At 44.1% G+C, this 13666-nt stretch overlaps 1 non-coding gene across 1 annotated transcript; it reads left to right on the top strand.

Annotated features, from left to right (window-relative positions):
* Positions 1–330: 330 nt before the first annotated feature.
* On the top strand, positions 331–494 carry LOC123394147. The gene has a single exon (XR_006608906.1). It is a non-coding gene; the product is annotated as a U1 spliceosomal RNA (small nuclear RNA).
* Positions 495–13666: the final 13172 nt, after the last annotated feature.

Genomic DNA, 13666 nt, shown 5'->3' with positions numbered 1-13666 from the left:
TTCATGAATGTCCTTCTTTTCATACACAGATTTCTTTCCCATCTCTTGACTGCCTGCCAGACCCACAGAACAAAACCTCCAGGTTGGTTAGGATGATCTCTTTCCTTTCCTCCAGTCCCATATTGCTCTTTGGGACCAAACTGACTGGCTGCACTAAACATTTTTGTTATCCAACCTTAGCTGGTGTGTAATGAGACTTGTTACTCTGCTCTTCTTCATCACTCTGTGCAGGCCAGAGTTTACCAATGAGGTGCTGGGTCTCAGTGCATAGACCCCTTTTTCTGTGCCTTCAACATACTTTATGTTAACTACTTCCCCCAACATTTAAAATTGCCAATTTTACAGGGGAGATACCATGATCACGAAGGTGGTTTTCCCAGGGCGAGGCTTATCCATTGCACTCCGGATGTGCGGACCCCTGCGATTTCCCCAAATGTGGGAAACTCGACTGCATAATTTGTGGTAGTGGGGGACTGCGTTCGCGCTTTTCCCTGAAAAAAATAAAATAAAATAAAATAAAATTGCCAATTTTACATGAAAATCCAGATGTACAAAATCTCAAAAATGGAAAAAAAACACATTTTTCAAAAGATTTTCTTTTCTTCATTTTAGGAGAGATAGGATGTGCACGTGCATGAGTTGGAGGAGGGGCAGAGGCAGAGGGAGAGGAACAGACACCTAAAAAGACCCCATGCTAAGCAGGGAACCCTACATAAGGCTTAATCTCACCACCCAATCATGACCTTAGCCAAAACCAAGAGTTGGTGCTTAATCAACAGAGCTGCCCAGGTGCCCCATACAACACATTAAAAAAAAAAAAAAAAAAAAAAAAAAAAAAAAATCTGACAAGATTTTTCTCAGTGTCTGTTTGTTAGGAAAAAGATTTCCATGCCCCTCACAAATTAGAGAACTGGTTTAACATACATCTCCTGGAGACTTTCTTAACTTGGTTTGCTGACCTTCTTCGGGATGGGTTCTAGCAATTTGCTTCCACACAGCCTCTTTCCTTGCTGAATATGCATCAGCAAATGCCTTCTGTGTACATTAACACTATTCCCCAAATACTTTCTCTCTATCTATACACAGGATATGGACTGTATATCTGACTTTGTTTGGACGGATCGGGCCATGGAACTAGTTCTAGCAATGAGTGACGAGTAGAAATTTTATGTTTCTTATGGCTGAGCATTTAATTGTTAGTGCGAGCCTTTAGAGATCTCATTTTCCCTCTTTAGTGACAGGGAACATGGAAGGTAAGTGAAGCTTTCTAGCCTGTGTTCCTCAGTGGCTTTAATGAACAGAATTCCCTGTCATTTTGCAATGGACATGTAGTAAGACCAAGAAATAAACTTTTGGGGACACTTGGGTGGCTCAGTCAGTTAAGCCACTGCCTTCAGCTCAGGTCATGATTCCAGGGTCGTGGGATTGAGTTCTGCACTGGGCTCCTTGCTCAGTGGGGAGCCTGCTTCTCCCTCTGCCTGCTATTCCCCCTACTTGTGTTTTCTTTCTCTCTCCCTGACAAATAAATAAAATATTAAAAAGAAGAAAGAACGAAAGAAAGAAACTTTTGTTGGAACTGTTTGTTGTCACCACAAAACCTAGTCTATCTTGACTGATAGGATGCTCTTGGTCACATCTATAGTTTTGTTTCACCTTTCAGATTTAATCAAGCCCAATGTTTTAAGAAAATCAAAGGCAATTATGTCACAGATTGCCTTCTCAGAGTTCTAAGATCTGAGCAACAGAGAGAAAAAATAGCACCTGATGCAGCTATGTGGATGAGAAATGAATTTATAAAATTGACTTTCTATTCCAGAATGTTCTTTGCAATGATCATTGTTTTTCCTTTCGTAGAATATTAGGCAATTGTGTTAAACATGAAAATACACTCAGAGGTTTTTGTTTGTATTGTGTAAGTGATTTTCAGTATCATTATTAGGATTTTATAGAAATACTTTTGTAATATGTGTGGTTCCTATATTTCTTCATGAAATTTTATTAAAATCCAGTTTTTCCCAAAGAAACACATTTCTATTTAATGATGCAAATCAATGGAAAAATAAGATGTGACACTCCAAAATTCACTTTACATGTCACTGTTAAAGGCATATATCTATTCCAAATGAGGAGATGCAATTCTAGTTCACATAGCCTCAGAAGTAATTAGATACTTCAACTAGTATTAATAATGCTACAACTATTCACGGGCGAAGATCAACAAACCCAGTCACACCTAGTTGAGGTGCTTTGGAATCAGAGGCAGAAGAGGGAGCAAGATTATGTGGGTCCCTGTTCTCTCTGCATCCTTCAGAGGAAGGCCTGCTGGACAGGGGGCTAAGAATGGACTTGACCATAGGGTTGGGTTCCTTCATAGAGGTTGGATTCCAATGCCATGGGAGGGAACATGGACAGCAGCCTTTTCTCAAGGACTCCAGTGCCAAGCAGAGCAAGCTTGGGTGCCAGATATTCAAGGACTGCTGGTTCCTGAGGAACTTGGGGGCCCCAGTGCAACTGAAAATTGACAGTGGGTGCACCTTAACCCATTGGGAGAGGTGTAGCCACGAAAGGACACTCATGCAACAACCTGACTGCCCATACCCACACTGCCATGTCGTAGGCACCCATCACAGGCTAGCCAAAAATCTAGGTGCTTTATACTTGCTAGCTCTTACCTTCACTATCACCCTTTAAGATGGATATAAATATTTCTAATTTTACAGATGAGGAGAATGAGGCTCCAGGGAAGTTAGGTTACTTATCTAAAGTTAGCTGACTTCTAAATGGCAGAATCAGGATTTAAACCAGGTTGTGCTCTTTTCCTCTGTGTTTATTTATATGATATGATATTACCTGATACGATATTAAATAAATACAATAGGAAAATGGCTACTGAAAATACAATTCACAGTATTTTAAAGATACATAACTTTTTAAATAATCACTATATTGATCAAACTCCATCTTCAAAATGGACCCTCCCTTCCTCTAGCCAAGACACCAACAATGATGACACCTCTATTGATTTTTGCTAAAGAGTGGCACTTGAGACATTGGAGAGAACCTGGTGCTTGCCAGAAGTCAAGGCCTTGCACCGGTTCTGAAAAGATCTAAAAAATTTGAGAATGTGGAGTTGGTGGTTGTGGTGGTGGTGGTGTGTGTGTGTGTGTTTATGTGTGTGTGTGTGTTGTAAGGAGGGATTGCCAGAATTGGGATTACAGTGAATAGTGAATGGTCTTGACTACTTTGGGGCATGAGATAACTCCAAATCCAAGGGTTCCCTCAGAAAATCCAGGGCCATTCAGATGGCCTTAAATATTTTGAAACGAGAGGGAGAGTACCCAAGACAAAGAGAGAAATCACTGGAAGCTCCTGTACTGACCTGTCAGGTCTCCTAAGACACTTGCAGCCAGTAACTACCCATAGTGAATTCTGAACTCCCTCAGAATTCAGGGGTGCAAGCTGAGGTTTAGTGACCTCTAAGAGCTGAGGCTCCAGCCAGGTGGGACATCTCCCCCACCCACCACAGGCAACTGTGTTCTTTAGAAAAGAGCAAGGGGCAGGAGCTCCAGACACCTGTTAACTACAGCCTGTTCTTCTCACGCCTCGAACTCCATACATAAGAAAAATAAACCGGGTCATCGCTGCTGGTGTAGGGACTTTGTGTCAGGTTTTAGGGGAAAAAGATGGGGGCTTTAATGTAGCAGGATGATCTGTCATCATTTTCTGGAAGCTAATTATAAGCCCGAAACCAGAACATCGCCGATTTTGGAATCTCCTCAGAGGATAACAGAAAGCTGACAAAGGCTAGCTTTCAGCTTTACTTTGGGTAAATGGTCCAACATGCTGTGGCCTACATTCCTCAGCTATAAAATAAGAATATACGACGACTTGTTTGAAACTGGGCCACAATAACATATTGAAAGGTGCCATATAAACACGGAGCTGTAGAATCATGGACTCTCAGAAGGCCGACAAGAGCATTTTGGTTCACCCTCCATTTACAGATAAGCACATGCTTATGTGGTCCAAGCAGAGGAGGGGCTATTCTCATTTTATAGTGCTTCCAAGAAGAATTTACACTGCTGTTAGTCTATTTTGAAAGTCCACATCTTAAGAAATGCCTCCCGATGCTGTCTTAATTTCCACAGATTGCATCCCTTGAATGACCTCTTCTAGTGTCATTGGGCATCCCTGGTACCCTTGTTGGACTCACTGTGCTGAGTTGGGATATCCCTCTTGTTGCTGCCCCAGGTAGGGGCCATGCCTCTGAAGCAGGAGGTCAACATCTCTGGAGAGAAGAGGTAATCCCAAGATCTTCAGCAGGAAAGAAGAACATGGAGGGTGGGGAGACAGCTCTGGCTCTCGGGGCCACAATCCCTCAGGAATAGACCTCGAAGCCTCTACAGATACTTAAAGGACTCCCAGAACGTAAGGGTTATCCAAAGGTCTCTCCCATGGGGGCAGTCCAGGAGCTAGGTCAAGAGGTGTCCATGCAAAGGACCTCAGGACAAACAGGTGATGGCTTTATGTCATAAACCAGACTATCAGTGTATATTGCTAAGTGTGCTTTATTGTCCCAAGACTTTACTCCAGATCCCCCGGGGCAAGAATTTTCTTTTCTCTTCTCCTAGAAGGGAAATTTGTGGAAATGTTGGGCTGCACTGTGTCATAGCATTTCTTCTGTGAGAATATTGGCTGTTTTCCCCCCCCATTGATCATGCCGGCGCAGATGCTTCCTTGTCCTTCTCTAAGCTCTTCATTCACTCAACAAGCATTTCATGAGCACTTACAATGGGCTAAGTGTTGAGAATCTAGCTGTGAGCACAATACACCTGGTATCTGTCCTCAGGGAGGGTACAGTGGAAAGAGATCAGACTCCCCCGCTCCTGAGACTGGGATCCTACTATCTCTTCACTGCCCCTCCTCACATTCTACTCCGCCCTCCGACTGGGACACTAGCTTACTGACCAGGGTAAAGTATCCTCTCCCTGGAGATTTCCTGTTGCCTACACCAGGACCTTCTCATTGTATGTGCTCTCTTCGTATCTCTGAATGCTGGGGGACTCCCAGGAAGACAACCCTGCACTTGCTAGGTGATGTTCGGAAAGTACATGGTTCATTCAGCAAGTACCAGACTGTTAGCCAGCTGTGTGGATGCTGGGCTGCTTCTGGACCAGGAATTAATTGCCCCCGTCAAGACTGGCCGGTTTCAAGACAGTCCTAATTGACGAGGGAAGCTCACTTGGCTGCTATGAAACTAGCCAGATGCCCACTGCTGTGCCCTCAACAAGAAGTCACGTTCAATTCCAACTCACCAGATGCCCACTGCCATGCGCTCAACAATGAGTCATGGTCAAACCCCGGATGTTAATGAAATCACAAATCTGGATGACGCTCTTGACACCTTGAACGTGAATGCTAAGATAAAGGGCCTTGGTAATAGGACTGGACTTTCTGGAACACCACTAAGCCCTCACCAGTCAGGTTCCAGCTGCCAAAACAGGGACCTCATAACCGGCTTGCTGTCACTCCAACCCCAGAGCTTAGCATCATCTGGCAGGGGCGGCATGAGAGTTAAAACAGATGACATGGGATAAAACAAGGCAGGATATTTCAGAGGCAGATAATTTCCAGGTTACCTGTGCACGTTTTGCCTTTTGACTTCTCCCTCTTCCCCCCTGCCCCGACTTTGCCACTGCTGCCAGGCTGGTTTCCTAGAAGGGAGCAAGAAAACAATTTTCTTTTCTAGGAGCACCCCTGGTAAGTGTTTAGGAAAAGTTCAAAGTTAAAAATTGCCTCAATGAGGTTTTGGAACAACCTCTTTAATGATAATGACCCATATTTTCCTGGTTGAATTCCTCGAAAGCCCTCTGCCTGTGTGAATACAGCCCTGGACAGGTGGGAGCGGACGGCAGGCAGAGGCTTTAGGAACTCCCGCTCCATTCGAGTATCCTATGATGTATGGTGGGTGTATTCCCAGAAACCTCCCCCCACCGCCTCCCGCAAATGTTGTGATACAGTTATCTCATGGAAGAGAAAAAGTACCGGGGAAATCAAGCTACCTGACTAGGAAAGCTGGTGGTTTTCTTTCCTTTGATCTGTTTCTTAGGAAAAAAAATTCTTAAAAAAAAAAAAAATCCCAGAACATCCAGTATAATAAGCCTGATTAACTATAGTATTACATGCTCACTAACTAGCCTCAGGCAAAGTAGCAGCCTTGAGCCTGAGACTTTCTCTCAGAACCTCTCCAATCCCAGCATCTGTTGTGCTTGCTGTCACCTCCAGGGTAACTTCAGCATTTCACCTCCTCAGGTTCTGAACCAGTCCCTCCCACGCGGAGCTCGAGGCAGCTGGTAGAGTGCAAGCCAGGGCACGAGGAGCATTATTTCAGATGGAACAAGTGTCTGATGGAAAGCTTACACAATTGCAGCCGGTCCTGGACAATCTACCTGATCGTTTCACCCCCAGCCAGGTGGGTGGGTGTTCCAGAAGCAGGTGGCGCTTTACAAGAGAACAGCGCGATGGCATGAAATTGCATCTCCTGATTCGATTCCCCCCTAAGCATCGCTTGCTCATCCCACCAGTGACGGTGGACAGACCCGGTGGTGCCTCCCACCCCACTTTCAGCTTAGTCACCCCAAGTGATTTATATAGGCGAGACCACCCTTGTCTCCAGATAAAATAAGGAAGGGAATCTGAAGGGTGTTGCGGTGTCCTCTGCTCGCTGCCACACCCCTTCCTGTTCCTTTTCCCTTCAGTCTAATGAATTGTCTTTCTTTTCCTCCCACTCAAAAATGCTCATGCTTATGTGTGGGGTTTTTTTTTTTTGTTTTTTTTTGTTGTTGTTGTTGTATTTTTTTTTTTTTATAGTTTCCAATAGAAACCATACTCATTTTCCAGGACATTTCTCCAAATTTTTTTTGCACTAAGGCCTGACTTTTTAATAGAGTCAGAAGTGGTTCTCGTGTTAAAAACAGAGGTTTTTCTGGTTTTCATGGGCATTCAAAGCTAAATTCTACACTAGATATTAATGAGATTCTGAATCATAGTTTTAATTTTGCTTGTTTAACCACTTGTGTTGTTTTGTTACTGCTCTAAGAGTTTTCAAATACGTCCAAAGGAGGGTAACCAGAAACAGTCCGTGTAATGACAGTTCATGTAGGAGACAGAGTAAGTCAAGCAGAGACCATCTGAACCAAATAGCAAATAGCACATAAGAGCCCAGTCAAAAGTGCGGCTCTAGGGGTGTGTGGGTGACTCAGTTGGCTAAGCAACCCGCTCTTGATTTCTGCTCAGGTCCTGATCACAGGGTCTTGGGATTGGTCTCAGGCTCTGTGGGGAGTAGGCTTGGGATTCTCTCTCTACCTCCCCCTCTGCCCCTCCCCCTGCTCACAACAAACAAACAAACAAACAAACAGTAAATAAAGTTTTTTTTTAAGTCTGCTTACAACAAATTATTAAAATTTTTAAAAAACGAAATTAGATAACCTGAACTCTCTGTTGTAGGTATATCGGTCATGGATATGAAAATGTGCTTAAAATGCATAGAAAGGGAGCCTGGGGAATTGCTCAGGAGTAACTGACACTAGTAAGAGATTGGGAGCCAGTGTGGGGGCAGGAACTAAAAGGGAGTCATGGTCCTCTAAAAAATAAAAATAAAAATACCACATGGTCCAGTAATTGCACTACAGGGTATTTACCCCCAAAAGACAAAAATACTAGTTCAAAAACATGTACACCCCCCCCTATGCTTATGACAGCATTATTTGCAAGAGCCACAATGTGGGAACAACCTAAATGTCCACTGATAGATGAACGGATAAAGAAGAAGTCATACATTAAGTGGTATATATCAGCCATTTAAAAAATGAAATCTTGCCATTTACAACAACAGTGACGGACCGAGAGGGCATTATGCTAAGTGAAATAAGTCAGACAGAGAACGAGAAATACCATACGATTTTATTTATGTATGGCATCTAAAGAGCAAAACAAGTGAACAAACTAAAAAAGCAGGAAGAGACCCATAAATACAGAGAATAAAAACTGGTGGTTGTCTCCACGGTGGCGGTGTGGGGGGTGGGAGGGAGGGCAAAATCATTGAAGGGGAGCGGGAGATACAGGCTTCTAGTTACGGTGGGAGTAAGTCACGAGCACGAAAGGTACAACGTAGGGAATGGAGTCAACCGTACTGTCATAGTGTTGTATGGGGACAGATGGGACCTCTGCCTATGGTGAGCATGGTGTAATGTCCATTGAATCCCTATGTTGAACTAACATATCACTCTGTGTCAACTATACATCAGTAAAAAAGACGAAGAGGAAATGAAAAGGAGGGCACCTGCACACAGAGGCAGGCACAGAGGGAGGACCAGGGAAGACACAGAAAAAGCCTTCTAGAAGCCAGGAACAGCTGAGGTCACGGAAGCCAGGAGAGAAACAAGGAGGAGATTGTCCCCCACAGCCCTCGGAAGGAACCGATCCAGCCATCCCCTTGATCCCAGACTACGGCTACCAAAGTGGGAAGACTTCTGTTGTTTAAGCTGGAAGAAAATAAGGTGGCGGGGAAGTGAGAGTGAGATGTGACTTGGATTACTGCTATGTCACTGGATCTGTCCTAAGACAACTGCGATACTCATGTAATCCACGTGCGTACACATGCTGACACACATCGGCAAACATGGATACATATGTGTATAAAAGAGAACAGTAACCTTAAACTTTATTATACTTCTGCAAAAGTCCCATAGTAGTATAATCACCCCTAGAGGCTCAAAATTCTTATTATGCTGAAGCTTGTGGGCTTCAGAAGGCTTTGTCTTTCCTTATTGCAATGGTTCTCAGCCTTGGATGCTCGCTAGAATCAATGGGGACATTCAAATCTCGATGCCAACGCCATATCCTAGACTAATGAAGTCAGAATCTCTGCGAGGGAAACTGGCTCCAGCTTTTGTTAAAGCTCCCCAGGCGATTTCAATACGTGACCAAAGTTGAGAACAAGTTTTACTCTGTAACCCCTCAAAGGGAGGGTCTATGTCTGCTTTGTCTTTATGTCCTCACAGACCTAAGTTAGTGACTTACATCAATATAATGAGGAGATCCGGAGCCTCCAATATTCTCAGAGGGAGAAAAAAAGTCCTAATAACCAGAGGTTAGTAATGCGTTAGGACTAACGCACGCAGATTAATAAGTCCTAACACCGTTTCTCCCTCTGTCCCTCCCTCCCCACTTGTCCTCTCTCTTGCTCTTGCCCTCTCTTGCAAAAACAAACAAACACACAAATAAATAAAAATATGCAGTGGAATATTACTGATTTACATCAGTGTGGATGAAACTGGAGGAAATTGTGCTCAGTGAAATAAGTCAAACTGAGAAAGACAATTATCATACGGTTTCACTTATTTGTGGCACATAAGGTATAGCATGGAGGACATTAGGAGAAGGAAGGGAAAAATGAAAAGGGGGAAATCAGAGGGAAGATGAACTAGGAGAGACTATGGGATCTGAGAAACAAACCAAGGGTTTTAGAGGGGAGGGGGTGGGGGGATGGGTCGGCCCGGTGATGGGTATTAAGGAGGGCACGGATTGCAAGGAGCACTGGATGTTATACGCAAACAATGAATCATGGAACACTGCATCAGAAACCCATGACGTACTGTATGGTGACTAACATAACATAATAAAAAAATTATAACAGCAAACAAACAGATAAGTAAAAGCTTAAAATAAAGCAAAAAACCTTAAGTGTCTGCCTTCCGCTCAGGTCATGATCTCAGGGTCCTAAGATCAAGACACGTATCGGGCTCCCTGCTGAACGGGGAGTCTGCTTCTCCCCCTGCCCCTCCCCCCAACTTGTGTGCTCTCTCATTCTCGCTGTCTCTTGCAAAAATAAATAAATAAAATTATGAGTTCCAACAGACAGCATCATGCCCTTTTGATGCCTTCAGGATCTGCGTCTTTTCACACACACGCGTATACACACACACACACACACACACACATCTGTACACACACAGTCCTTTGCTGGGTATCTCCTCAGAGCCTGAGAATTTGGTGGTGGCGGCGGGGGGGGGGGATTCTTTGGTCAGGTAATATCCCAATAGAGCAAGGTGAAAGCCGCCAACCAGCTGTGTCTCTCACTGATGTCAAAGAGAAGATTGTAAATGGATTTCTAAGTCACTGTTGAGCAGAAGGTCTCTTTGGAAGGACCCCTCAGCGTCCTCACGGCTGCTTCCCAAAACGGATTACATTACTCCTGAGACATTGCCCAATCTTATTTGGGACAGTGAGTTCCTCGGGACATAGCAATAAGTCCTTCTGAAAAGAGAATTTGGAAATTTGAAGTTCTTCAGATATATTTTGGGTTTTTTTCTGAAAATGGTGCCAAAGGTTTCCTCTACTCCTGGCACAGCTGGTGTTGATGGTTGTGGTGGCTTCGTCTAAAATTTTGTGCTTTAAATGTTATGATTATCAAACCTGTTATAAAGTTCATCCTGGGGACAGAGGGTCCATATTAATTAAGCAGTTGGGATTACCCACATTTGATATGGTCCTCTGAACAGCTCAGGTGGTTATATTAATTGCTTAGCTGTTGATCTCTTGAAGACAAGATTTCAGCGACAGAATTTCTGGTGTTTGAGTAGATTATAATTCCATTAGAAATACCCCTGTAATATATTAGTAAGGTACTTTAAAAAATAATCTACATAGCATTCTATCTTGTGTCTTTCTTTAATTGGTATGAGATCAATGCAGCATTATTTAAGTTCAAATATCTTGAGGTGTTTTTTTTTTCAATCCCATTAAGCGATAGCTTCACAACAGATTTTGTGAAATCCTATTACTCACAGAACCTCTAAAATCAATGTTCCTATGTATTTTAAAAATCAAAAAACTTCTAATTATTTGAAAAAGTGTCTGCATTTTACATCACTTAGGGGCATGTATATTTTATGAGTTTATAATTCCAAATATAGAATAAATAATTCTATTAAATCCCAGTATTTTGGAGAAAAACAACATTAGTCAGCTCTATAAATTATGGCATGATAAGTCGGATTGTTCCCTCTGTAACAGTGTAAGAGTTGCAAACTTTTCATCAAGACAGGAACAGAGAGAGAGAGAGAAATTCAGATGGGGGAAAATTATGACCTCTTTGGCATGTCTCTTTTCAGGATGACATTTCAGAGCCCATCTCTGCTGGGCTGGTGTCTGCCCACCTGGCCACACAGTCGGGTTTGTTTTTGTCAGCTCTAGCCCCGATCCGCGTCATGCAATGCACACATTTCCTACTTCATTCATCAGTCGCTCTGTCATTCATGGTCAGAGTGGTCTCTCTCACAGTGATGGCTTATGGAAGTTGTGCTACGCCACGCCTTCCTTTCCCTCCTGCTTCTCTCCTTTGAAGTCCAGCCCACTGGCCCCTCCCTCCCTCCACTGCTTGCTTTCTCTGGCTTCAGAAATCCTGGACAGACTGAACGGGAATTTGCACCAGAGCAAATAGGAGAAGCACCTGTGCCCAAGGATAGGTTAGGTTAGCACCACGGTCACCAACATACACCTGGGTTGCCTCCTTAAGTGCTTAGTCTCTAGCGTGCTTCCTTCAATAAAGACACTATTCAACAAACACTGGAAAAGTACATGAAGGAAGAATAAGCCAGCAGCGAATTGTGACTTTGTGTTCATGGGCACATTTAAGAGTGTCTGAACAGCCCCAATTCCCTGTTGGCTCTGAAAGTTCAGGCAGTTCCTCTTGCTGTGGCCTTACTTCTCCAGGGGACTGAAAAGATCCAAGGTAGGGATCAGTCCCTCCCCCTCTGGGACAGAAATTTCACATATGGTACCTCTGTTCATTCTCAACATGACTCTCCCTTCAGAGAAAAGAACCAAGGCTCAACCAAGGGGTTCAATCCACTCTATTTATGTATTTGACAAAGAGAGATCACAAGTAGGCAGAGAGGCAGGCAGAAAGGGAGAAGGAAGCTGGCTTCCCGCCGAGCAGAGAGCCCGATGTGGGGCTCGATCCCAGGACCCTGAGACCATGACCTGAGCCGAAGACAGAGGCTCAACCCTATGAGCCACCCAGGTGTCCCGATCATGCATTTTTAATGTTTCTTTCTTCTCATTTGTTCCCTGTCAAGGAGTTGACATACTTTCTTTATTCTCTTATTTCATCTTTTAGTTTGAAAAAACATATACTCGATTTCTATGATTTTAGGGTTACCTGTAAATTCTTTTTTTAAAAAAAGATTTTATTTATTTATTAGAGAGAGACAGAATTAGAGAGCAAGAGAGAGACTATGAGAGGGGAGAGGTCAGAGGGAGCAGGAGACTCCCTGCCAAGCAGGGAGTCTGATGTGGGACCTGGGACTCCAGGATCATGACTTGAGCCGAAGGCAGTTCCTTAACCAACTGAGACACCCAGGTGCCCCAACTTTAAAACTCTTAAGCCCACGTAGGGACGCCTACCTAGCTCAGTCTCTTAGGCATCTGCCTTCAGCTCAGGCCATGATACTGGGGACCTGGGATTGAGTCCTGCATCAAGCTGCTTGCTCAGCCCAGAGCCCACTTCTTCCTCTGCCTGCTGCTCCCCCTGCTTGTGCGCTCTCACACTCCTGCTGACAAATAAATAAATAAATAAATAAATATATAAAATCTTTAAAAAAACCAAACTCTTAAGCACGTGTAACTTACGTCTGAACTGAGTCTATTACTCCTCTTAGAGCACAAAATGAGAATCTCAGAATCCTTTAATGCTAAGTACCTTCAGTTGTTCTAAAAATGTGCATTATCATGTCATTCCCACTTGTCACTAACATCTCCCGAAATGGCTTTTTCGTGTGTTTTACAGCTAATGGTGATTCAGATTTCCCGACATGTTGGCTAACTACTTACCCACCGGGCTCCTTGTTTCCCACTCACTCCTGCAGGTCTGACTTCCGGTGCTGAAATAATCCTTCAGTTGTCCTTCCAGTAGCTGTGGTGGAGGAACCATTTCTCCATCCTTATGTCAAAAAATGTTTCTCTAGCACCTTAAATCCTGGGCATAATCCACAGGTACGAAATTCTGGTGTACAGTCCATTTCTTCATTGCAACCAGAATGGCGAGATGTGTGAGACTTTGTGGATGGAATAAGGTGGTGTCTGGGCCCAGCTTGCTTCCCAGAGCAGAAAGCCGGGACCTAGCTTCCTGGTTTTCAGCCATCCTCCCTAACTGATGTCTGGGAACTCGGAAGCATTCGGGCCCCAGCTGGTCTTCTGGGGACCCCCGGGATCCTGAGATCATGCTGTCACACCTGGGATATCGCCCCGCTTCACCGCTTGAACACTTTTAAGCCAGGAATGTCCCCCACAGGGGAAGACCCCTAAGTCTTTCAATCATGCACCTGGTTGTCCATAGAAACTTTGCAGTAGGCCCCTTCAGGTACGTGCCTCCCCTCGGCTGTATCCATAGCTGTATCACACTCACAACTGGTTCCCATCCAGGCCCCTCGGGCTCTGAAGCTGCGGCAGGCACCACAGTGGGAGCTAGAGGTAGCTCTTGAGGTGGTTCAGCATCTTCTTCTGAGGTTGGGGCTGTCGGTCCAAGAAGAGAAAGTATCAATCCAATGATTGACTTTTCATGTCCCTCCTAAATCAAGGAAAATTTCCCCACCATTCAATGTTC

Source organism: Mustela putorius, unplaced genomic scaffold (assembly GCF_011764305.1).
Source record: "Mustela putorius furo isolate JIRA1106 unplaced genomic scaffold, ASM1176430v1.1 tig00001535_pilon_pilon_pilon, whole genome shotgun sequence".
Classification (NCBI taxonomy): domain Eukaryota; kingdom Metazoa; phylum Chordata; class Mammalia; order Carnivora; family Mustelidae; genus Mustela; species Mustela putorius.
This window is presented reverse-complemented; position numbering and strand designations above follow the sequence as displayed.